This window comes from Lynx canadensis, chromosome D3, assembly GCF_007474595.2.
Source record: "Lynx canadensis isolate LIC74 chromosome D3, mLynCan4.pri.v2, whole genome shotgun sequence".
NCBI lineage: Eukaryota > Metazoa > Chordata > Mammalia > Carnivora > Felidae > Lynx > Lynx canadensis.
The window spans coordinates 36,346,865-36,371,007 of NC_044314.2; the positions used below are offsets into that span (position 1 = coordinate 36,346,865).

A 24,143-nucleotide genomic window follows, 5' to 3' on the forward strand; every position below is an offset into this window, starting at 1 on the left:
AACTAATTTTCAACCAGGTAGCTGAAGTATAACGGCAAGAACACCAACCTTGAGATCACAAAATCTGGGTTTGAATCTTCACTACCACTGGCTCATTCAATGGGATTGGGCAAGTCATGGCACTTTATTAACACTTTGAAAGAAACTCACTGGCAGTCTAAGAAAACTGAATTACCAGAGCTTTCTGTGAGTAGAGACTAGGTTAGCATTAACAGCTGTAAGTTAATGTTAAGAGGTCCCTAAAGTAGAATTCTAAAATGTAAGTGGTAAGACCTATAGAAACCAGAGAGAACTTATTACCTCATTGTCCATGAGGGATAACATTTCAAATAATACTGAGGATATAAACAGAGTAAATATACAGAAAAAAAATACATTTGCATTATCTTCCCTGTTCTCTCTGCCCCAGAGTCTTTGAAACCCAACAATAAAAGTCTAGAAGTATTAAGGGACTAGACTCTTCAGGTAGAGTTTTGAGAGTTCTTCATATACTTTAGATACATTTTTTTAAGTTTATTTATTTATTTTGAGAGAGAGAGACAGAGAGACAGAGACAGAGAGAGGAGGGCGGATGGAGAATCTCAAGCAGGCTCCATGCTGGCAGTGCTGATGTGAAGCTCAAACTCACAAACTATGAGATCACGACCTGATCCAAATACTTAGATACAATTTTATCAGACATGCATTTTATGAATATTTTCCCGGAGTTTGTGATTTGAATTTTCATTCTCACATCAGTGTCTTTAAAAAACTAGTTATTAATTTTGATGAAGTACAATTTATCAGTTTTCCTTTTATGAATCATGCTTATGGTATTGACTCTAAGAATTTTTCCTTAGCCCAAAGTGAAAAGTTTTTTCTTTAATGTTTTCTTCTAGAAGTTTTATAGGTTTTATTGTTTTATGTTTAAGTTTAGGTACAACTGACTATATATCAGGTCTAATTATGAATGCTATACTCTGTTCCATTGATCTATTTGTTTAGCTTACATTACTACAATACCTTTATTACTGTACTTTAAAAATAAGATCCTTCACATTTCAACATGAATATCAAAATCAATTTCTACAAAAAAAAGCCTTCTGGAGTTTCAGCTGGTCAAATCTATAGGTTTGAGGAGGACTGACATATTAATATTGGTTTTCTTATCCATAGACATGGTATATCTTTCCATAGATATCCAAAGACATGGTATATCTTTCCATAGAAATTTGCAAGTTCTTTTGCAAAGCAGTTGTCAGAGTATAGGTCACATCTATCTCTGAATGTTTCATATATTTTGATTCAATTACCAAATGGTATTGTTTTTATTTAACAACTTAAAATGTTTTAAAGTTTCCATGTTCTACTTTATTGCTAACATATATATAATTGATCGTAAAAAATTTTACTGTGGCAAAATACACATAAAATTTACTGTCTTAACTGTTTTTAAGTATGCAGTTGAGTGATATTAAATTAATAATACTGTGCAACCAGTACCATCATCCATCTTCCTAACTCTTTTCATTTGGTAAAACTGTAACTCTACACCCATTAAACAATAGCCCTCATTCCCCACCCTGCAGCTACTGGCAACAATTTTACTTTCTGTCTCTATGATTTTGATTATTCTAAGTAACTCATACAACTGTTATACAATTAATTTTTGTAAATTGATCTTGTACCTTGCAATCTTCCTAAACTCATACAACTTCTAGTAGCACTTTTGTTAATTAGTAAAAAGTCTCTGTGTACACTTACACTTTATGTAGACTTACATTTTGATCATGTTACCTTACTTTATAGTAAGTTTTAGTGCTTTTCCAATCTGTATGACTTTTTATTTCTTTTTGTATTGGCTAGAACTTACCATACAATGTTAAATAGAAGAAGTGGGAGAAAATAACTATGGCTTATTCCTGATCTTTCACTATTAAAAGTATAATATTATCTATAAGTTTTTGTGAGATGCCCTTAATTGGGTTAAAGGCATTCTCTTCTAAGTTTTTGGAATTTTGTCATGAATGGAATTGAGTTTTCTCCAGTTTTTATTTTTTACCTCATTGGAGATGAGTATACTTTTCATTTTTTGACTAATAGGGTGAGTTACACGAATTGATTTTTGAGATAAACAACTTAGTTATAATGTATTATTTTTTATATTGTTGGATTGAAATTATTAAAATTGTGTTAATTCTTGCATCTAATTTATAAGGAATACTTGTCTGCAATGTTCTTGTAATGTCTTTGGGCTTGTATCAGAGTAATGGAAGCCTCATATAATGAATTTATAAATATTATCTCTTGAATTTTTTGGGAAATGTATGTAGACTTAGTACTATTTCTGTCTTTTTAGTAATTATTGAAGTACAGTTGACATATAATGTTATACAGTCAGGTAAACAACACACTAATTATTTTTATGGTCACATTGGTATTTTTTATTTTGGAAAGATATATTATAGGTATATCATGTAATACATAACTTTAGATATAATTTCTTGCATGTGTATGGGCTAATAAATGTAAATTTTTACATACATAATGAAAAAATTAATAGATTGTTTTGTACTTGTGTAATGTTAACGGTCATAGCAGAGACTTTTACTAGCTACTGTAGACGACTTCTCCGGGTTTATATTGGACTAGAATTCAACAAAATGTACTTTACATCTTGACTTAGTACAAACATACATATATATGTAGCAGAAACCAATACATAATACTCATGACCCAGTATAAATTTATTCCATTCCCCTTTAGTATGCCTTTTTTTTCTAAATGCTGGTAATGGCTACTAATGGCCACAAAAGAATATTATGTCCAATGTGTTAGTCTCCAAACAGAAGTCAGAGTTCTGCAGATGCCAATTCTGTGCCTTGCCTTCCTTCAGGTGCCTAGTGGATTGATGGTGTAGGGGCCTCTTTTATAAGGACACTTAATCCCATTCCTGAGGGCTCTACCTCAGGACCTAATCACCATTCCAAAGGCCTCATCTTGGATCCTGGGAAGATGGTGGCGTAGGACGACGCTGGGCTTACCGAGCGTCCTGCTGATCACTTAGATTCCACCTACACCTGCCTAAATAACCCAGAAAACCGCCAGAAGACTAGCAGAACGGAGTCTCCGGAGCCAAGAGCAGACGAGAGGCCCATAGAAGAGGGTAGGAAGGGCGGAGAGGCAGTGCGCGCTCCACGGGACTGGCGGGAAGGAGCCGGGGCAGAGGGGCGGCCCGCTGGCCAAGCAGAGCCCCCAAGTCTGGCTGGCAAAAGCGGAGGGGCCAGACGGGGTGTGTTCTGACAGCAAACGGGACTTGACATCTGGAAGGTTATAAGCTAACAGCTCTGCTTGGAGAACGGGAGGGCTGGAGGACAACAGGAGGGAGAGTTGTTGAACCCCGGAAGACAGAGTTCAGCTTGGCGGGGAACAAAGGCGCTCGCCAGCACCATCTCCCTCGCCCATCCCCCAGCCAAAATCCCAAAGGGAACCAGTTCCTGCCAGGAAACTTGTTTGCACCACGAAAACACCCAATGCTGTGCTTCTGCAGATCCATCCCTCCGGTGGGTCTGACTCCCTCCCGGTGCTGCAGGGCCCCTCCCAAAGCAGATCACCAAAGGAAAAGTGAGCTGAGCCTGCCCCTCCCGCCCCTATGCACCTTGCCAATCCACTCCAGCTAATACGCCAGATCCCCAGTACCACAAGCCTGGCAGTGTGCAAGTAGCCCAGACGGGCCACGCCACCCCACAGTGAATCCCGCCACACACACTGCCACACACCAGAAGGCACACACCAGTCTGACTGTGGCCCCCAGCGGTGGGCTGGGGGCAGACATCAGGTCCCACTGCGGCCCCGCCCACCAACTCAAGTTATTCAAGACACACAGGGGAAGTGCCCCGAAGTTCTGCACCACTCCAGAGACCATCCAAAATGACAAAACGGAAGAATTCCCCTCAAAAAAACATCCAGGAAATAACAACAGCTAACGAACTGATCAAAAACGATTTAAACAATATAGCAGAAAGTGAATTTAGAATAATAGTCATAAAATTAATCGCTGGGCTTGAAAACAGTATAAAGGACAGCAGAGAATCTACTGCTACAGAGATCAAGGGACTAAGGAACAGCCAGGAGGAGCTAAAAAATGCTATCAATGAGCTGCAAAATAAAATGGAGACAACCACGACTCGGATTGAAGAAGCAGAGGAGAGAATAGGTGAACTAGAAGATAAAATTATGGAAAAAGAAGAAGCTGAGAAAAAGATAAAAAAAATCCAGGAGTATGAGGGGAAAATTAGAGAACTAAGTGATGCACTAAAGAGAAATAATATACGCATAATTGGTATTCCAGAGGAGGAAGAGAGAGGGAAAGGTGCTGAAGGTGTACTTGAAGAAATAATAGCTGAGAACTTCCCTGATCTAGGGAAGGAAAAAGGCATTGAAATCCAAGAGGCACAGAGAACTCCCTTCAGACGTAACTTGAATCGATCTTCTGCATGACATATCATAGTGAAACTGGCAAAATACAATGATAAAGAGAAAATTCTGAAAGCAGCTAGAGATAAACGTGCTCTAACATATAAAGGGAGACCTATAAGACTTGTGACCAAATCTCTCTACTGAAACTTGGCAGGCCAGAAAAGGAATGGCAGGAGATCTTCAATGTGATGAACAGAAAAAATATGCAGCCGAGAATCCTTTATCCAGCAGGTCTGTCATTTAGAATAGAAGGAGAGATAAAGGTCTTCCCAAACAAACAAAAACTGAAGGAATTCGTCACACTAAACCAGCCCTACAACAGATCCTAAGGGGCATCCTGTGAGACAAAGTACCAGAGACATCGCTACAAGCATAAAACATACAGACATCACAATGACTCTAAACCCGTATCTTTCTATAATAACACTGAACGTAAATGGACTAAATGCACCAACCAAAAGACATAGGGTATCAAAATGGATAAAAAAAACAAGACCCATCTATTTGCTGTCTAAAAGAGACTCCTTTTAGACCTGAGGACACCTTCAGATTGAGAGTGAGGGGATGGAGAACTATTTATCATGCCACTGGAAGTCAAAAGAAAGCTGGAGTAGCCATACTTATATCAGACAAACTAGACTTTAAATTAAAGGCTGTCACAAGAGATGAAGAAGGGCATTATATAATAATCACAGGGTCTATCCATCAGGAAGAGCTAACAATTATAAATGTCTATGCGCCAAATACAGGAGCCCCCAAATATATAAAACAATTACTCACAAACATAAGCAACCTTTTGATAAGAATGTGGTAATTGCAGGGGACTTTAACACTCTACTTACAGAAATGGACAGGTCATCTAGACACACGGTCAATAAAGAAACAAGGGCCCTGAATGATACGTTGGATCAGATGGACTTGACAGATATATTTAGAACTCTGCATCCCAAAGCAACAGAATATACTTTCTTCTTGAGTGCACATGGAACATTCTCCAAGATAGATCACATACTGGGTCACAAAACAGCCCTTCATAAGTATACAAGAATTGAAACCATCCCATGCATACTTTCAGACCACAATGCTATGAAGCTTGAAATCAACCACAGGAAAAAGTCTGGAAAACCTCCAAAAGCATGGAGGTTAAAGAACACCCTACTAAAGAATGAATGGGTCAACCAGGCAATTAGAGAAGAAATTGAAAAATATATGGAAACAAACGAAAATGAAAATACAACAATCCAAACACTTTGGGATGCAGCGAAGGCAGTCCTGAGAGGAAAATACATTGCAATCCAGGCCTATCTCAAGAAACAAGAAAAATCCCAAATACAAACTCTAACAGTACACCTAAAGGAAGTAGAAGCAGAACAGCAAAGACAGCCTAAACCCAGCAGAGGAAGAGAAATAATAAAGATCAGAGCAGAAATAAACAATATAGAATCTAAAAAAACTGTAGAGCAGATCAACGAAACCAAGAGTTGGTTTTTTGAAAAAATAAACAAAATTGATAAACCTCTAGCCAGGCTTCTCAAAAAGAAAAGGGAGGTGACCCAAATGGATAAAATCATGAATGAAAATGGAATTATTACAACCAATCCCTCAGAAATACAAGCAATTATCAGGGAATACTATGAAAAACTATATTCCAACAAACTGGACAACCTGGAAGAAATGGACAAATTCCTAAACACCCACACGCTTCCAAAACTCAATCAGGAGGAAATAGAAAGCTTTAACAGACCTATAACCAGTGAAGAAATTGAATCAGTCATCAAAAATCTCCCAACAAATAGGAGTCCAGGACCAGATGGTTTCCCAGGGGAATTCGACCAGACGTTTAAAGCAGAGATAATACCTATCCTTCTCAAGCTATTCCAAAAAATAGAAAGGGAAGGAAAACTTCCAGACTCATTCTATGAAGCCAGTATTACTTTGATTCCTAAACCAGATTGAGACCCAGTAAAAAAAGAGAACTACAGGCCAATATCCCTGATGAATATGGATGCAAAAATTCTCAATAAGATACTAGCAAATCGAATTCAACAGCATATAAAAAGAATTATTCACCATGATCAAGTGGGATTCATTCCTGGGATGCAGGGCTGGTTCAACATTCGCAAATCAATCAACGTGATACATCACATTAACAAAAAAAAAGAGAAGAACCATATGATCCTGTCAATCGATGCAGAAAAGGCCTTTGACAAAATCCAGCACCCTTTCTTAATAAAAACCCTTGAGAAAGTCAGGATAGAAGGAACATACTTAAAGATCATAAAAGCCATTTATGAAAAGCCCACAGCTAACATCATCCTCAACGGGGAAAAACTGAGAGCTTTTTCCCTGAGATCAGGAACACGACAGGGATGCCCACTCTCACCGCTGTTGTTTAACATAGTGCTGGAAGTTCTAGCATCAGCAATCAGACAACAAAAGGAAATCAAAGGCATCAAAATTGGCAAAGATGAAGTCAAGCTTTCGCTTTTTGCAGATGACATGATATTATACATGGAAAATCCGATAGACTCCACCAAAAGTCTGCTAGAACTGATACATGAATTCAGCAAAGTCGCAGGATACAAAATCAATGTACAGAAATCAGGTGCATTCTTATACACTAATAATGAAGCAACAGAAAGACAAATAAAGAAACTGATCCCATTCACAATTGCACCAAGAAGCATAAAATACCTAGGAATAAATCCAACCAAAGATGTAAAAGATCTGTATGCTGAAAACTATAGAAAGCTTATGAAGGAAATTGAAGAAGATATAAAGAAATGGAAAAACATTCTGTGCTCATGGATTGGAAGAATAAATATTGTCAAAATGTCAATACTATCCAAAGCTATCTACACATTCAATGCAATCCCAATCAAAATTACACCAGCATTCTTCTCGAAACTAGAACAAGCAATCCTAAAATTCATATGGAACCACAAAAGGCCCCGAATAGCCAAAGGAATTTTGAAGAAGACCAAAGCAGGATGCATCACAATCCCAGACTTTAGCCTCTACTACAAAGCTGTAATCATCAAGACAGCATGGTATTGGCACAAAAACAGACATACAGACCAATGGAATAGAATAGAAACCCCAGAAGTAGACCCACAAAAGTATGGCCAACTAATCTTTGACAAAGCAGGAAAGAACATCCAATGGAAAAAAAGACAGTCTCTTTAACAATTGGTGCTCGGAGAACTGGACAGCAACATGCAGAAGATTGAAACTAGACCACTTTCTCACACCATTCACAAAAATAAACTCAAAATGGATAAAGGACCTGAATGTGAGACAGGAAACCATCAAAACCCTAGAGCAGAAAGCAGGAAAAGACCTCTCTGACCTCAGCCGTAGCAATTTCTTACTTGACACATCCCCAAAGGCAAGGGAATTAAAAGCAAAAATGAACTACTGGGACCTTATGAAGATAAAAAGCTTCTGCACAGCAAAGGAAACAACCAACAAAACTAAAAGGCAACCAATGGAATGGGAAAAGATATTTGCAAATGACATATCAGACAAAGGGCTAGTATCCAAAATCTATAAAGAGCTCACCAAACTCAACACCCGAAAAACAAATAACCCAGTGAAGAAATGGGCAGAAACCACGAATAGACACTTCTCTAAAGACGACATCCGGATGGCCAACAGACCCATGAAAAGATGCTCAGCGTCGCTCCTCATCAGGGAAATACAAATCAAAACCACACTCAGATATCACCTCACGCCAGTCAGAGTGGCCAAAATGAACAAATCAGGAGACTATAGATGCTGGAGAGGATGTGGAGAAATGGGAAGCCTCTTGCACTGTTGGTGGGAATGCAAACTGGTGCAGCCACTCCGGAAAACAGTGTGGAGGTTCCTCAAAAAATTAAAAATAGACCTACCCTATGACCCAGCAATAGCACTGCTAGGAATTTACCCTAGGGATACAGGAGTACTGATGCATAGGGGCACTTGTACCCCAATGTTTATCCCAGCACTCTCAACAATAGCCAAATTATGGAAAGAGCCTAAATGTCCATCCACTGATGAATGGATAAAGAAATTGTGGTTTATATACACAATGGAGTACTACATGGCAATGAGAAAGAATGAAATATGGCCCTTTGTAGCAACATGGATGGAACTGGAGAGTGTTATGCTAAGTGAAATAAGCCATACAGAGAAAGATAGATACCATATGTTTTCACTTTTATGTGGATCCTGAGAAACTTAACAGAAACCCATGGGGGAGGGGAAGGAAAAAAAAGGTTAGAGTGGGAGAGAGCAAAAGCATAAGAGACTCTTAAAAACTGAGAACAAACAGGGTTGATGGGGGGTGGGAGGGAGGGGAGGGTGGGTGATGGGTATTGAGGAGGGAACCTTTTGGGATGAGCACTGGGTGTCGTATGGAAACCAATTTGACAATAAACTTCACATATTGAAAAAAAAAAGGCCTCATCTCCAAATAATATCACATTGAGGATCAGTTTCAACTTGCGAATTTTGGAAGTACACCAACATTCAATCTGTAGCTTAGTGTTTCATCTATTTCTCCTTACAGTTCTATCATTTGTTGCCTCAAGTAATTTGACGTTCTTCTGACAAGCATATACTTATCAGAGATAACAACGCAGTAATTTTGTAATTCTTTTTTTTTGTGTGTGTTTATTTTTTGAGAGAGTGATAGAATGTAAGCAGGGGAGGGTCAGAGAGAGAGAGGGAGACACAGAATCTGAAGCAGGCTCCAAACTTTGAGCTGTCAGCACAGAGCCCAATGCAGAGCTCGAAATCATGAACTGCAAGATCATGACCTAAGCTGAAGTCGGATGCTTAACCAACTGAGCCACCTAGGAGCCCCTATAATTCTTTACATTACTCAGTGCTCATCATAGTAAGTGTAGGCACCACCTATCATCATACAACATTATTACATTATTACAATATTAACCATATTCCCTATGCTGTACTTTTCATTTCCATGAATTATTTATAACTAGAAGTTTATACCGCTTAATCCCTTTTACTTATTTAGCTCACCCCCTCTCACTTTGCCTCTGGCAATCACCAGTTTATTCTTTGTATTTAAGAATATTTTGGGAGGCACCTGGGTGGCTCAGTCAGTTAGGCATCTGACTTCTGCACAGGTCATGATCTCGCAGTTCATGAGTTCGAGCCCCGTACCAGGCTCTCTGCTGTCATTGCAGAGCCCATTTCAAATCCTCTGACTCCCTCTCTCTTTTTACCTCCACCACTCTCATGTGTGCTCTCCCTCAAAAATAAATAAACATTAAAAAGGAGTACTTTTTGTTGTTGTTCTTTTGTTTGTTTTGTTAGATTCTATATGTAAGTGAAATCATATAGTATTTGTCTCTCTGACTTATTTCACTTAACATAATATCCTATAGATCCAAATGGCAAGATCTCATTCTTTTTTATGGCTAAGTAATATTCCATTGTGTGTGTGTGTACCACATCTTCTTTGCCCATCTGTGTATCTATGGACATTTGGGCTGCTTCCATATCTTGACTATTGTAAACAATGCTGCAATAAAGAGGGGTGCATAGATCTTTTTGAACTAGTGTTTTCATTTTCTTTGGGTAAATACTCAGTAGAGGAATTATTGGATCATATGGTATTTCTATTTTTAATTCTGAGGAAAATCCATACTGTGTTCCAGAGTGACTGCATCAATTTACATTCCCACCAACAGTGCACAAAGGTTCTTTTTCCTCCACGTCCTACCAATACTTGTTATTTTTTGTCTTTTTGACATCATTCTGGCTGGTGTTACGTAGATATCTCATTATGGTTTTGATTTGTAATTCCCTGATGATTTGTGATATTGAGCATCTTTTCATGTATCTGTTGGCCACTTGTAGGTGTTCTTTGAAAAAATATCTATTCAGGTCCTCTGCCTATTTTTCAATTGGATTTTTTTTTAATGTTGAGTTGCATAAATTCCTTACATATCTTGGATATTAATCCCTTATCATTGTAAATATCTTCTCTCATTCAGTAGGCTGCCTTTTTGTTTGCTGATGGTTCCCTTTGCTGTGCAAAAGCTTTTTATTTTTGTAGGCCCAGTAGTTTATTTTTGCTTTTGTTTCCCTTGCCTGAGACAAATACGTTGCTAAGACCAATTCCAAGAAATTATTGCCTACGTATTCTTTAAGGAGTTTTACGGTTTTAGGTCTCACATAGGTCTTTAATCCATTTTGAGTTTATTTTTGTGAACGGTGTAAGAAAGTCTTCATTCTTTTGCATGTAGCTGTCCAGTTTTCTCAGCCCCATTTATTGAAAAGACTTTTCCCACATTGTATATTCTTGCTTTGTCATAGATTAATTGACCATAAGCATGGGTATATTTCCCTATCCTGTTCCACTGATCTATGTGTGCCAGTACCATACTGTTTTGATTATTAGAGCTTTGTAGCCTATCTTGCTATCTGAGATTGTGATAACACCAGCTTTGCTCTTCTTTCTCAAGATTACATTGGCTATTCAAGGTCTTTTGTGGTTTCATACAAATTTTAGTATTGTGAAAAATGTTGTTGGAATTTTGATAGGGGCTGCATTGAATCTGTAGATTGATTTTGGTAGTAGAAACATTTTAACAGTATTAATTCTTCCAATCCATGAGCATAGTATATTTTTCCATTTGTTTGTATCAACTTCAGTTTCTGTCATCAATGTCTTACAGTTTTCAGAGTGTGGGTGTTTCACCTCCTTGGTTGAATGTATCCCTAGGTATTTTATTCTTTTTGGTGCAATTGTAAATGACAATGAGATTGTTTTAATTTTTCTTTCTTATATTTTATTAGTGCATAGAAACACAACAGATTTCTGTATATTACTTTTGTATCTTACAACTTTACTGAAATCACTTATCAGTTCTAATAGTTTGTTTTTTTTTTTTTAATGGAGTCTTTAGGGTTTTCTATATTCAGCATGTCATCTGGAAATAGTGACAATTTTACTTCTTTCTTACCAATTTGAATGCCTTTTCTTTTTCTTGTCTGACCACTCCAGCTAGGACTTCCTGTATTGTGCTGAATAAAAGTATTGTTCCTATGTTTTTATATATGGCCTTTATTATGTTGAGGTATGTTCCTTCTAAACCCACTTTCTTGAGTTTTTATCATGAATGGATGTTGTATTTTGTCAGATGCTTTTTACCCTTCCTCTTGTTAATCTATCACATGGATTTGCAAACCTGAACTACCCTTGTATCCCTGGAATAAATCCCACTTGATCATGGTGAATGATAATTTTAATGTATTGTTGAATTCAGTTTGCTGATATTTTGCTGAGGATTTCTGCATCTATGTCCATCAGGGATATTGGCCTGTAGTTTTCTTTTCATAGTATTTATTTCTTAAATGAATAGTAACATTTGGTAGCATTTACCAGTGAGGCCATCTGAGCCTAATGTTTTATTTGTGGGAAGACTTTAGCCTCAAATCAATTACTATTATAGGGCTATACAGGTTATCTATTTCTAGTTAAGTAAACTTTGGTAGTTTGTGTTTTTCAAGGAATTTGTCCTTTATATGAATTGGCAAATTTACCAACATAAAGATGTCCATTAAACGACCTTGTTTTCCTTTCAACATCTGTAGAAACTGTAGTAATGCTATATATTCCATTCTCAATTTTGATAATTGGTGGCTTCTCTCTTTCTTTTTTTTCTTGACCAGTCTGCTTAGAGGTTTACCAACTGTATGGATCTTCTCAAAGAACCATGTTTTGGTTTCAATGACTTTCTGTCTTTTTAGTTTTCTATTTCCTTGATTTCTGCTTCACTTTTTTCTTATTTTCTGCTTACTTTGGACTTAGTTTCTCTTTTTGTACTTTCTTAAGGCAGAAGCTGAGATAATTTATTTGAAACGTTTTTTTCTGATATAGACAATCTTATATGCTTCTAAGTACTGCTTTATCTGTATCCCACAAATTTTGATATTTGTGTTTTCACTTTGATTCAATATACATTATAATTCTCCTTTTATTTCTTCTAGGACCCATGGGTTATTTAGACATTTGTCATTTAGTTTACAAATACTTGGTGATATCAGAGACAAATTTCTGTTGTGAATTTCTAATTTAATCCCATTGTGGTCACAGAAGTACCCTGAATAAATTGAATTATTTTAAACTTATTGTGACTTGTTCTATGATGCAGAATACAAATTATCTTATCAAACATCTGTGTATACTGGAAAAAACTGCATTAGACTATTGGGTGTTTTCTTTAAAAGTCACATCAAATTGGCTAATGTAATTTGCTCTTTACATCCTTTAATAATTTTCTGCTAAATTGTTCTACCAATTATTGAAAGAAGGGTATAAAATATGTGACTAAAATTGTCAATGTATCCATTTCTCCTTGCAGTTTTATCATTTTTTGCTTCACATATTTTGAAACTGTTATTAAGTACATGAACATTTAGTATTATTATATTCTTGATGAATTGAATACTTTAGCATTATGAAATGACCTTTTTTCTGAAATATTCTTTGCTCTGAAATGTAAATCATCTGATATTAACTTAGTGAGTGCAACTTTCTTTTTATTAATATTAGTATGGTACACCTTTTTTCCCCAACTTTTTACTTTTAATTTTGCTATTTGTTTCCTATTTGTCCCTTAGATTTTTTGTTCCCTTTTCCCTCTTCTTCTGACTCCTTTTGGATTACTTTTTTTGATTCCATTCAATCTACTCTGTTAATAGCTATAATTTTTTGTCATATTATTTTTGGGACTAATTTAGAGTTTATAGCAAGTACCTTTAACTTATCATAGTCTACTTTGAAAGGATATTTGTCTTTACAGATATTGTATAAGAAACCTTCCAATAGTATGTTAATTATCCTCACCTAGTCTTTGTACTACTGTTACACATTTTGCTTCTACATATTTTAAACTCCATGGTATATTACCTTTCTTAAAAATATATATTTTACCCTTAAACATAATAAAACAAAGAATTCTTATACAAACTTACCCTTAATAATACAAAGAATGTTATTTTATATTTACTCACATAATTAGCATTTCTAGGATTCATTATTTTATATAAATCTATATTTCTATCTAATATTATTTCTTGTGGTTTGAAAGACTTCTTTTAACATTTCATGTAATGCAGGTTTGTGGATGAAGAATTTTTTTGAGCTTTCATTGTCCAAAAAGTCTTTATTTCACCTTCAGTTTTGAAAGATACTTTTTGTTCAGTATAGAATTCTAATGACAATTTTTTTTTTCTTTCAGTAATTTCAAGATTTCATTCCACTGTCTTCTGGTTTGTATTATTTGACCAAAAACAAACAAACAAACAAAAACTGCTTTCATTTTCATCTTTCTCTTTATGTGCCATGTTTTTTTTCCTCTTACTGCTTTTAAGAATTTTTCTTTATCACTGGTTTGGTTTTAAGTAATTTGATTATGATGTGACTTCATAGAGTCTTCTCCATCTATTTTGTGCTTTTAATTGACTGATCCTCTTAGATCTGTGGGTTTATAGTTTTCATAATACTGGAAAAATTGGGGGTCATTGTTTGTTCAAATATTTCTTTTCTACTCTGCCCCTCTCCCGGAGCCCATTTGGGAACTCAATTACACATATATTTGGCTGTCTGAAGTTCTACAGCTAACTTAGCCTCTGTTCCTTTTCTTTCAGTCTCTTCTTCTTGTTCTTCTTGTTCTCGTTGTTGTTGTTGTTGTTGTTGTTGTTGTTGTTGTTCTTCTTCTTCTTCTTCTTCTTCTTCTTCTTCTTCTTCTTCTATCTCTGTTTAATTCTCAGTAGTTTCCATTACTGTGTCCTTATTTTACTAATCTTTTCCTCTGCAATGTTAAATTCCCTGTTAATGCCTTCCCGTTTATTTTTCATTGCAGTTAGTCTCTACAAGTCTGATTTAAGACTTTAACAATATGTATTGCTTCTAGTTAACAAGCTCATGTTTCCTTAACTTCTTGAAAATATGTGTTGCAATACAGTAAAAATAACCTTAGGGTTGTTGTCTATTAATTGTATAATCTGTGTCATTTCTGGGTTGGTTTTCGTGGATTTTGTCTCACCTGGGGTTATACTTTCCCCCGTTACAGGGCTGGTAATTGTTGTTGTTGTTTTTTTCAGTAATTTTTGACTGGAGGTTAAGCATTGTGAATTTTAACTTTTTGGTTGCTGGATATTTCAGTATTTATTCTTGAGTGATAAATACGCTTTATGCTTTATTTTCTGTGCAGTTAACTTGGAAATATGTCCTGCCAAATACTGTTTTTCAGCTTTTTTTAGGGAAAACCACAGCATCCTTTAGTCTAGGGCTACTTTTGCCCTCTACTGAGAAAATACCTTCCTGAGTACTGATGTCATTTTGGCTGGTAGAAACAATATCAATTCACAGCCTTATGCAGTAAGTTCCAAGGATTTTTCCTCTTTTGGTGGTTCTTTTTCCCGACACATTAAGTTTTCTCATACTTATGCATTAATCATTATTTGGAGATGCCAAGCTGGTCTCATAAACTGTTCTCATGACCTGTTTATGTGCCTTTCCTCTTACTGAGTTTTATTCTTTCAACAAGCATGTTGTACTTCTATTTTTCTTTTTATATTATAATATTCTCAAAGGGCTCATCCATGTATGCCCTATCCACTCTATCACATAGCCTTGTTATTTTCTGAAATTTTAATTTCCTTTTCCTTGTTAAATTGTCTTTTGAGATTATATGATGCATGAGGGCAGGATCTATACCCAGAACACTCAAAACAGTAAGCACATAGGCATTCAATAGACATCTGCCAAATCAATAATTCCACCTTTACCTATCTGTTCCACTTATTTTTTTTTTTTGATATGAGAAAGTTAATCTTTACACATTGACATGAGTCTTAACATTTCAATCAGATAATGAATGTTATTACTATAATGACAAGATTAACCAATCAAATAATGTATTAAGGCTCAAAATCACATTAATTTGAAAGAAGCAGAAAACAGGTTAGCAAGGGTTCAACTAAAAAGTTAACAAGGGAAGAAATAATTTAATGTTCACTGAATAATAAAAAACTATAAAAATCAGGCAGCAGGGTGTTTGAAATATAGCTTAGTTAACAGGCACGTGCAGGAAGATAAGTTATGCGAAGGTCTGAGTCCATAAATAGAAGGACAGCCAAATACTAAACTTTTTGAAGTATTATCTGTTTACCTGGAGGGTGTGTCAAATATCTTTGTCAGTAACATTTGATATATAAATGTCAGTATTCCCATCCAAAATGGGGGAAAGGGTATTTAGGATTTCTTCCAGCTGGTACCTTGGTCCTTTGAACAAAAGCCTAGCTCTGGCAGAGTGCAGATAGATAGTAGACTGATTATCAGTGTAGTAATAAAATGTGACCCAGTTGCCTCTCTCCTGCACTTAGACGTCGTATCTGAACGTGTTGATGCTAACTCTGCAAAATCAAGCACTTCTATTCTGCAGTCAATGGAACTGGTTGCAGATCAAGACTTTCTGTTCCATGAGTAAAAATTCATTCAAACTTGGGCTGAGACAATCTATGTTTAATTGTAGTCAAACCACAAACAAAATTTAACCATCTTAACCATTTCTAAGGGTACAACACACTAGTGTTTATCATATACATTGTTGTAAAACAGAACTCTGGAACCTTTTCATGTTGGAAAAGTAAAACTCCGTATCCATTGAAAACTAACTCCCTTCTCCCCACCCCCCCCCCCCCCCCGGCGCATCCATTATTCTACTTTCTGTTTACAATAATTTGATTTTTTTATTTTAAAGTTTATTTTTGAAAGAGAGACGGAGAGAGAGAGGGATTCCCAAGCAGGCTCCACACGGAGCGTGGAGCCCAATGCAAAGCTTGATTCCACGAACCACAAGATTATGACCTGAACCAAAACCAAGAGTTGGACACTTAACCGACTGAGCCACGCAGGCACCCCCAAGAATTTGGCTATTTTAAACACTTCATATAAGTGGAATCATGTAGTAATGAGACAATCTGTTTAGTATTAGATTCTCTTTCCTATTACATGCCCTATGACAACTAGCACAGTCTTAGAGCCACTTGAAAGAAATTAAATAGACTTCTGAGATGTAGGACTGAGAAATAATGTCAAAAAGTCAGATACAAAGTAAAAATTGACTCCAAAAAGATTGATCATAAACCTAAGTTGTTCAACATATTTTGACCATGTATCCCAATCATATCTAATATAGAGAACATACAAAGTTTAACATTTTTAAGACTACATTATCAGTTTAAATACTTTTGAGATTTAATTTTGAATCTATAACCTACCAGTAGAAAGCCTATTTATTCAAGTTAATAGCCAAGTATTAATGTCTAGATTGCACTGAAAAATAGACTTTCTGGTTTGAAACTAATTGTGTAATATCCAAGTATGTGAAAGACTGTATACTCAGTACCAATTATAAAGCAATTTGATTTGAAAAAATTAACACAATAGTAAATATATGTCTTTCATGTTGATTTGGTTTTCAGTGTTTAAGAGACTTATAGTATATCACCAAGTAATTATTTATTATTATTCAATTTAGCCTGATTTGAAGATCTGATTTAGGTATGCAGGACTTTCAATGGAGTATATGAAGACTGATCTCTCCTCTCAAAATGGTAGGAAATGGTCTATAATAATTTGTATAGTTGTCTGAATAAATAATAAAAAGGCCATAATAAATAATGGGCAAAACATACTGAAAAGTAAAATATTGTTCACAGTGGCACCAAAATTCAATAGGCACAGTCATCTTAGGATTCAAAATTCACGCACAGTAGGCCATATGCAGTCAACAAAGTTTGCCTGGACTTGAGACCTTCATTATCATTATGATTCATACCATTGGACCACACTTTAATATTAATTCCCCTCGAAGAGAGATTCTTTGCAACATATAATAATAGAAATTTATGAAGTTCACCTGCCTGTCAAGGGTAGCATTTCTTATATTTTTCCTTGGCTATTAAAAGTATATATTTTATTGATGAGCATTATTTCTTGACTTAAGGTTACTACTGTTAAGGTGGATTTGGGAAGCAGCTCTAGAAGTACACTGAATTTACCAGCAAGACACACAGACATTTTGAAATGGTCTTAATATGGCTCTGAAAAGCACAGCTCTAGGTACTATTCTAGGATCTCTTGATTCTGTAGTCACTTGAATCTCAGAATATCTGCTAGATTTTTTCTTTCTTGTTAAGGATTTATGCACCATAAAAATAATACTTTTATCCTCATTTAAAGACAATACTTCTGCTTACTATTCATTACATAAGACTAAATGATATATTGTGCCAGTGTTCAAAAGTTCAGGTGCGTAAAATATGCATAAAAAACACTGCACCTAAAGAAACAAACAAACAAAAAATGCCTGAAAATAATCACAGAACAGGAAGTAGTTCTATGCCCTATGCACAACAAAAACTCTTTTAACAAAACTATATTGACAACAATAGGAACTACCAAAAAACATTAAACATGTACTCAGTAATGATTTATCTTTCATATATTTCAAATTCTGTTTAGTACACGACCCAGATTCAAACTAAGAAACATGGAACAAGTCATCATGGACAAAATGGAAAAGTTATAAAAGGTCTTTTACCAGATCAGATCAGCAGAGATTCATTAATATCTATTGCCCTTGGCTGAAAAGTAATGATGAGTTTATCCATTTTATCGAAAAGGGGAAATCTCAAAAAGATACCAAATCTTCCTTTTTATCTTTTTGACAAAAAAAGGAGAGGTAAAAAAAAAATAGTAAGGTAGGCTTGCATACCAACACTTTTGAATGACAGTGGGAGAAGCTACTCAAAATGCTGCCTAGGCTTTCTCTTACTTTAAAGAATACTTTAGAAATACTGCTATGTAACACTTCAAAAATGGTAGAGCCTGTCAAACACTCAATTGTGGTAAGAAAAGCTATATTCTAAAATGTACATTGGTCAAAACTATGGTTACTAGATCCTTCCACATCCAAGACCAAGGTTATATTGTGGGTAAGTATTATTTCTTAAGATAGGGAAATGGAATAACGGACACACATCAGTGAAATATCTTAATCTCAACAGAGCAAGGGAAAAACATTTCTAGAATCCATAATGAATCCAGGCTGAATGAATTAGAAAATTCATCTTTGAGGCACAGCAAGAAAGAGAATGAGGGAAAAACAAGGGAAAAAGTCACCTTGTAAATGGAGTAATCTCTTTTCAAGGAAATGGTAGAAATCAATGAAGAAAATCACAAGCTAGGGCATTCTTCTGAGAACTGTGGATTTAATAAAACTATAAGCAAAACCTATAATATGCAACCTGAGCCAGATGGCAAACAATGAAAGAAGAAACAGAATAAGTCTCTTAAAGTCAAGTAAATGCCTCATGCAAAATGAACTTCTGCCATCTCCATCACAAAATCTGGAGATTAGTTAAATAAAAAAAAAACCCTTATTTTCAGAACAAATAAAATTTAATGTTTCCCTGATATTGTGGCTGTTCACAATAAAAGCAAATAAAGAGTTTCCTACCATTTCTAGTATATTAGTGCTCTGATATTAAAAAAAACGAATGTCAGGGGCACCTGGGTGGCTCAGTGGGTTAAGTGTCTGACTTCGGCTCAGGTCAGGATCTCACAGTTTGTGAGTTCAAGCCCTGTGTTGGGCTCTGTGCTGACAGCTTGGAGCCTGGAGCCTGCTTCAGAATCTGTGTCTCCCTCTCTCTCTCTCTGCTTCTCCCCCACCCCCAGCACTCTCTCTCAAAAATAAATAAACATTAGAAAAAAAAACCAAACAAGATTTAATCATGGAAACAGGGGCATCTAAAGGGAATTTTCAACATTTTTTTTTTTTTAGGTATCTCAAGTTTTTCTTGTCTTTCTTCAAGAAACTATAGATTCAGACTAGTTAGGTTCACACCTTGATTTGCCAACTTGTCACCTGCCTGACCTGGTAAGTCATCATTCTCTTCTCTGAATGAGTCTGAGCTTCTTCCTCTGTAAAGTGGGGCTCATTTCACTGGTTTATTATGAGGGCTACATGATTTACTATGTGTTCTGAGCTGAGAACTGGCACCCAATATGTACCATATAGGTATTTGTTAAATAAAAGTTAAATGTTAAACCAAATGCTGTGATAGGTTCTGAATATATAAAGACCAATCCAATAGGATGCCTGTTTTTTTTTTTTTAAAGCCTGATGAAGGAGAAGGGTAACTAAACAATGATTACAAAAGAACAAGAAAAGGTGCTGTGATAAAGATGAGCAAAGCCTATTTGTGAGCACATCAAGGGGACATTTAACTTTACCACATCTTCATTCAGGCTCAGAGTCATCACAATGACTCCCCTCCTGACAGAAAATAAAACTGTTGACCAAAGTTACCCAATTCCCATGAGAGGGAATGACAAGGTGTTTACCTTCGTTCAGGTAAGAGAAGCTTATCACAAAGAACAAAGCAGATACGGTAAGAAGCAAGATGATAATCTCTACTCAGCATCCAAAAAGAAACTTATTTCCTCTCTAAAGTCAAATGGCAGAGCCTATAAGTGGCCTCAATTTCATTTTCGTTGCATATAAGACATAATGACTTAACTACCAGCCACTTCCAGAAAACATGGTTTTAAAATTTTCTCATGAGTAAGTCTAAATGAAAAGTCAAAATTTCTCTTTTTAGGATGCTCTCTGTAAATACTTGGCCAACATCTTCATTCTAGTATTAGTGATTTTTTCAGTTTTGTTCCTCAAAGTTAAGGTTAGAGAGTCAGTGTTAATTATGATGGGTCTCTAGTGAAACCTCCAAGAATCACTAGCATAAACATAAAACACTAGAACAGTAATACCTAAGAAAGTTTTATTTTCCCCCAATTTCAGAAGTAGATAAAAAGAGTGAGCCCTCCTTATCTAGAAGTCTTTAGAGCCCCATACATGTCTTTAGAGCCCTCTAGTGACTCTTTCTTCACTCTCAGTCTATTTCCTCAAGGTCCTAAGACCTTAAACTCAGTCTATTTACTTAAGGTCCTAAGACTCTAAACTGGCAATTAAAAAACCTTCCCTCCCCTCTAATACGCCTGCCAAATAGGTTGCCCTTCACTTTTGTGGCCCCTGACACTATGCCATGCAGCAGGAAGGAGTGGAAATACAAAAGCAAAGGTCAGAAATCTGATACTTTATGCTACAATTTTCTCTAGCCCACCCAAAAACAATAGACAAGGACCACCTTTAAAACTGCCTTCCCTGGATGCCTGGGTGGCTCAGTGGGTTGAGAGGCAGAGTGTCAGACTCTTGATTTAGGCTTTGGTGCTGATCCCAGGGTTCTGGGATCACCCATCCTGCCAGCTCCGCACCCTGAGTGGAGCCTGCTTATGATTCTCTCTCTCTCTCTCTCTCTCTCTCTCTCTCTCTCTCTCTCTCTCTCTCTCTCTCTCTCTCTTCCTCTGCCCCTCTTCCCTGCCCGCTAAGAAACAAACAAACAAACAAACAAAAAATCCTGTCTGCCCTGTTTTCCAAGTGGCAGGGAAAATCCAGATAGGATTTTCCAGATAGGATCCAGATATCAAGATTAGCTGCCACTTTCCTCTGCCTCATTTTACACTGTAGGTTTTTTAGAAAACAGAACAAAAGAAAATATTTCAAATTAGAATACAAATAAACCATTCATACTTTGGCCATTTCCTTTTTTTTAAGTTTATTTATCTGTTTTTAGTAATCTCTAGGCCCAATGTGGGGTTCAAACTCACAATCCCAAGATCAATGCTCTACTGACTGAGTCAGCCGAGCAAGGCCATTTCTTATAAATGTTGTGACTTCAAAAAAAAGGATATGCCGAAAGTCTGAGATACACAACATTCCAGCAAGTTATTACTATTATATTATTTTAACCTTTCCATATGTCTAAACTTAAGTTCATAACTGAAATTTTCTTGACCCCAATTTTTTTTGTATATATATTTTATCATCCAGTTAGCCAGCATACAGTGTATATGGTGTGCTCTTGGCTTCGGGAGTAGATTCCCATGATTCATTGCTTACATACAACACCCAGTGCTCATCCCAACAAGTGCCCTCCTCAATGCCCATCATCCATTTTCCCTGCCCCTCTGCCTCCCACCCCATCAATCCTCAGTTTGTTCTCTGTATTTAAGAGTCTTTTATGGTTTGCCTCCCTCTCTGTAAGTATTTTTATTTGTTTGTTTTTGTTCTTTTCATTCCTTTCCCCTCCATGATTGCATCCACATTGTTGCAAATTCTTGGTTCGGAGATTGCATCCACATTGTTGCAAATTCTTGGTCCAGTTCCGAACCTATCTGAGATCACTGTCTCTAGGCTGACCAGCAATGATGTTCCTTAAAAGGGTTGTAAGAAACCATTCACAGGATCTGATAGTATTCAAAGGGGAAGGTAACATGTTAGCACATTACCCAGGCTTTAATACTTAATAGCAATGGCCTGGACCCTACTGCAGTTTTTTCTGCGATGTTTCAGTGTGTAAGATTTATTGTCCTCTTCACTTGAAGGTTTAAACTCACTTGGATATGAAAAGACAACAAGTATCACTGGCGAGAGGCTGAGAGCTTGTTTCACATCACAACTGGTAGGGTTCTGAAAAGTCATTTAATTACACAATATACACCATTTGAGGATATGTATATATGTATATATAGATGTTTATATATAAAGTCTCATCTATATTTATGTGATTTATACATACATACAAACATGAAATCATGCAAAATATTTCAATTTTCTACAATTTAAGATTTTATGAGTCACCAAGTCACTTCGATTATTCTAAAAACGTAAACATGAGTTAGGAAAGGCTCATTAGTGTTTTCTGTAAGGACAAGGCGTAACAGCCCACCTGATCTTCATTAAGCAACAGAGCAATGAGGTTTCTTTACTATTCCTGCTGTACTTTCATATAACTAGGAGCTTCTCACTGACCCATAGCCTGCTTCAAGTAACCATTCCTGACCTCTGGGCCCCAGGAACAGGAGGTGAAAAAACAAAAAAGAAGTAAAGGACACTAACTCAATCCCATGCTATATTTGCATGTTTTAAGACAACGGTATATACTGGGACTCGATACAATAAAGGCAAATGACTTATGACATCTTTTTTTTTTTTTTTTTTTTATGAAATTTATTGACAAATTGGTTTCCATACAACACCCAGTGCTCATCCCAAAAGGTGCCCTCCTCAATACCCATCACCCACCCTCCCCTCCCTTCCACCCCCCATCAACCCTCAGTTTGTTCTCAGTTTTTAACAGTCTCTTATGCTTTGGCTCTCTCCCACTCTAACCTCTTTTTTTTTTTTTTCCTTCCCCTCCCCCATGGGTTCCTGTTAAGTTTCTCAGGATCCACATAAGAGTGAAACCATATGGTATCTGTCTTTCTCTGTATGGCTTATTTCACTTAGCATTACACTCTCCAGTTCCATCCACGTTGCTACAAAGGGCCATATTTCATTTTTTCTCATTGCCACATAGTATTCCATTGTGTATATAAACCACAATTTCTTTATCCATTCATCAGTTGATGGACATTTAGGCTCTTTCCATAATTTGGCTATTGTTGAGAGTGCTGCTATGAACATTGGGGTACAAGTGCCCCTATGCATCAGTACTCCTGTATCCCTTGGATAAATTCCTAGCAGTGCTATTGCTGGGTCATAGGGTAGGTCTATTTTTAATTTTCTGAGGAACCTCCACACTGCTTTCCAGAGCGGCTGCACCAATTTGCATTCCCACCAACAGTGCAAGAGGGTTCCCGTTTCTCCACATGCTCTCCAGCATCTATAGTCTCCTGATTTGTTCATTTTGGCCACTCTGACTGGCGTGAGGTGATACCTGAGTGTGGTTTTGATTTGTATTTCCCTGATAAGGAGCGACGCTGAACATCTTTTCATGTGCCTGTTGGCCATCTGGATGTCTTCTTTAGAGAAGTGTCTATTCATGTTTTCTGCCCATTTCTTCACTGGGTTATTTGTTTTTCGGGTGTGGAGTTTGGTGAGCTCTTTATAGATTTTAGATACTAGCCCTTTGTCCGATATGTCATTTGCAAATATCTTTTCCCATTCCGTTGGTTGCCTTTTAGTTTTGTTGGTTGTTTCCTTTGCTGTGCAGAAGCTTTTTATCTTCATAAGGTCCCAGTAATTCACTTTTGCTTTTAATTCCCTTGCCTTTGGGGATGTGTCGAGTAAGAGATTGCTACGGCTGAGGTCAGAGAGGTCTTTTCCTGCTTTCTCCTCTAAGGTTTTGATGGTTTCCTGTCTCACATTTAGGTCCTTTATCCATTTTGAGTTTATTTTTGTAAATGGTGTGAGAAAGTGGTCTAGTTTCAACCTTCTGCATGTTGCTGTCCAGTTCTCCCAGCACCATTTGTTAAAGAGGCTGTCTTTTTTCCATTGGATGTTCTTTCCTGCTTTGTCAAAGATGAGTTGGCCATACGTTTGTGGGTCTAGTTCTGGGGTTTCTATTCTATTCCATTGGTCTGTGTGTCTGTTTTTGTGCCAATACCATGCTGTCTTGATGATGACAGCTTTGTAGTAGAGGCTAAAGTCTGGGATTGTGATGCCTCCTGCTTTGGTCTTCTTCTTCAAAATTCCTTTGGCTATTCGGGGCCTTTTGTGGTTCCATATGAATTTTAGGATTGCTTGTTCTAATTT

The 24,143-nt window shown here is 36.6% G+C and overlaps 1 protein-coding gene across 2 annotated transcripts in view; it reads right to left on the reverse strand.

Moving 5' to 3' along the window:
* The window catches only part of KIAA1328 (KIAA1328 ortholog), a 348,930-nt gene that overhangs the window by 192,494 nt on the left and 132,293 nt on the right, over window positions 1-24,143 (reverse strand). The window lies entirely within an intron of this gene.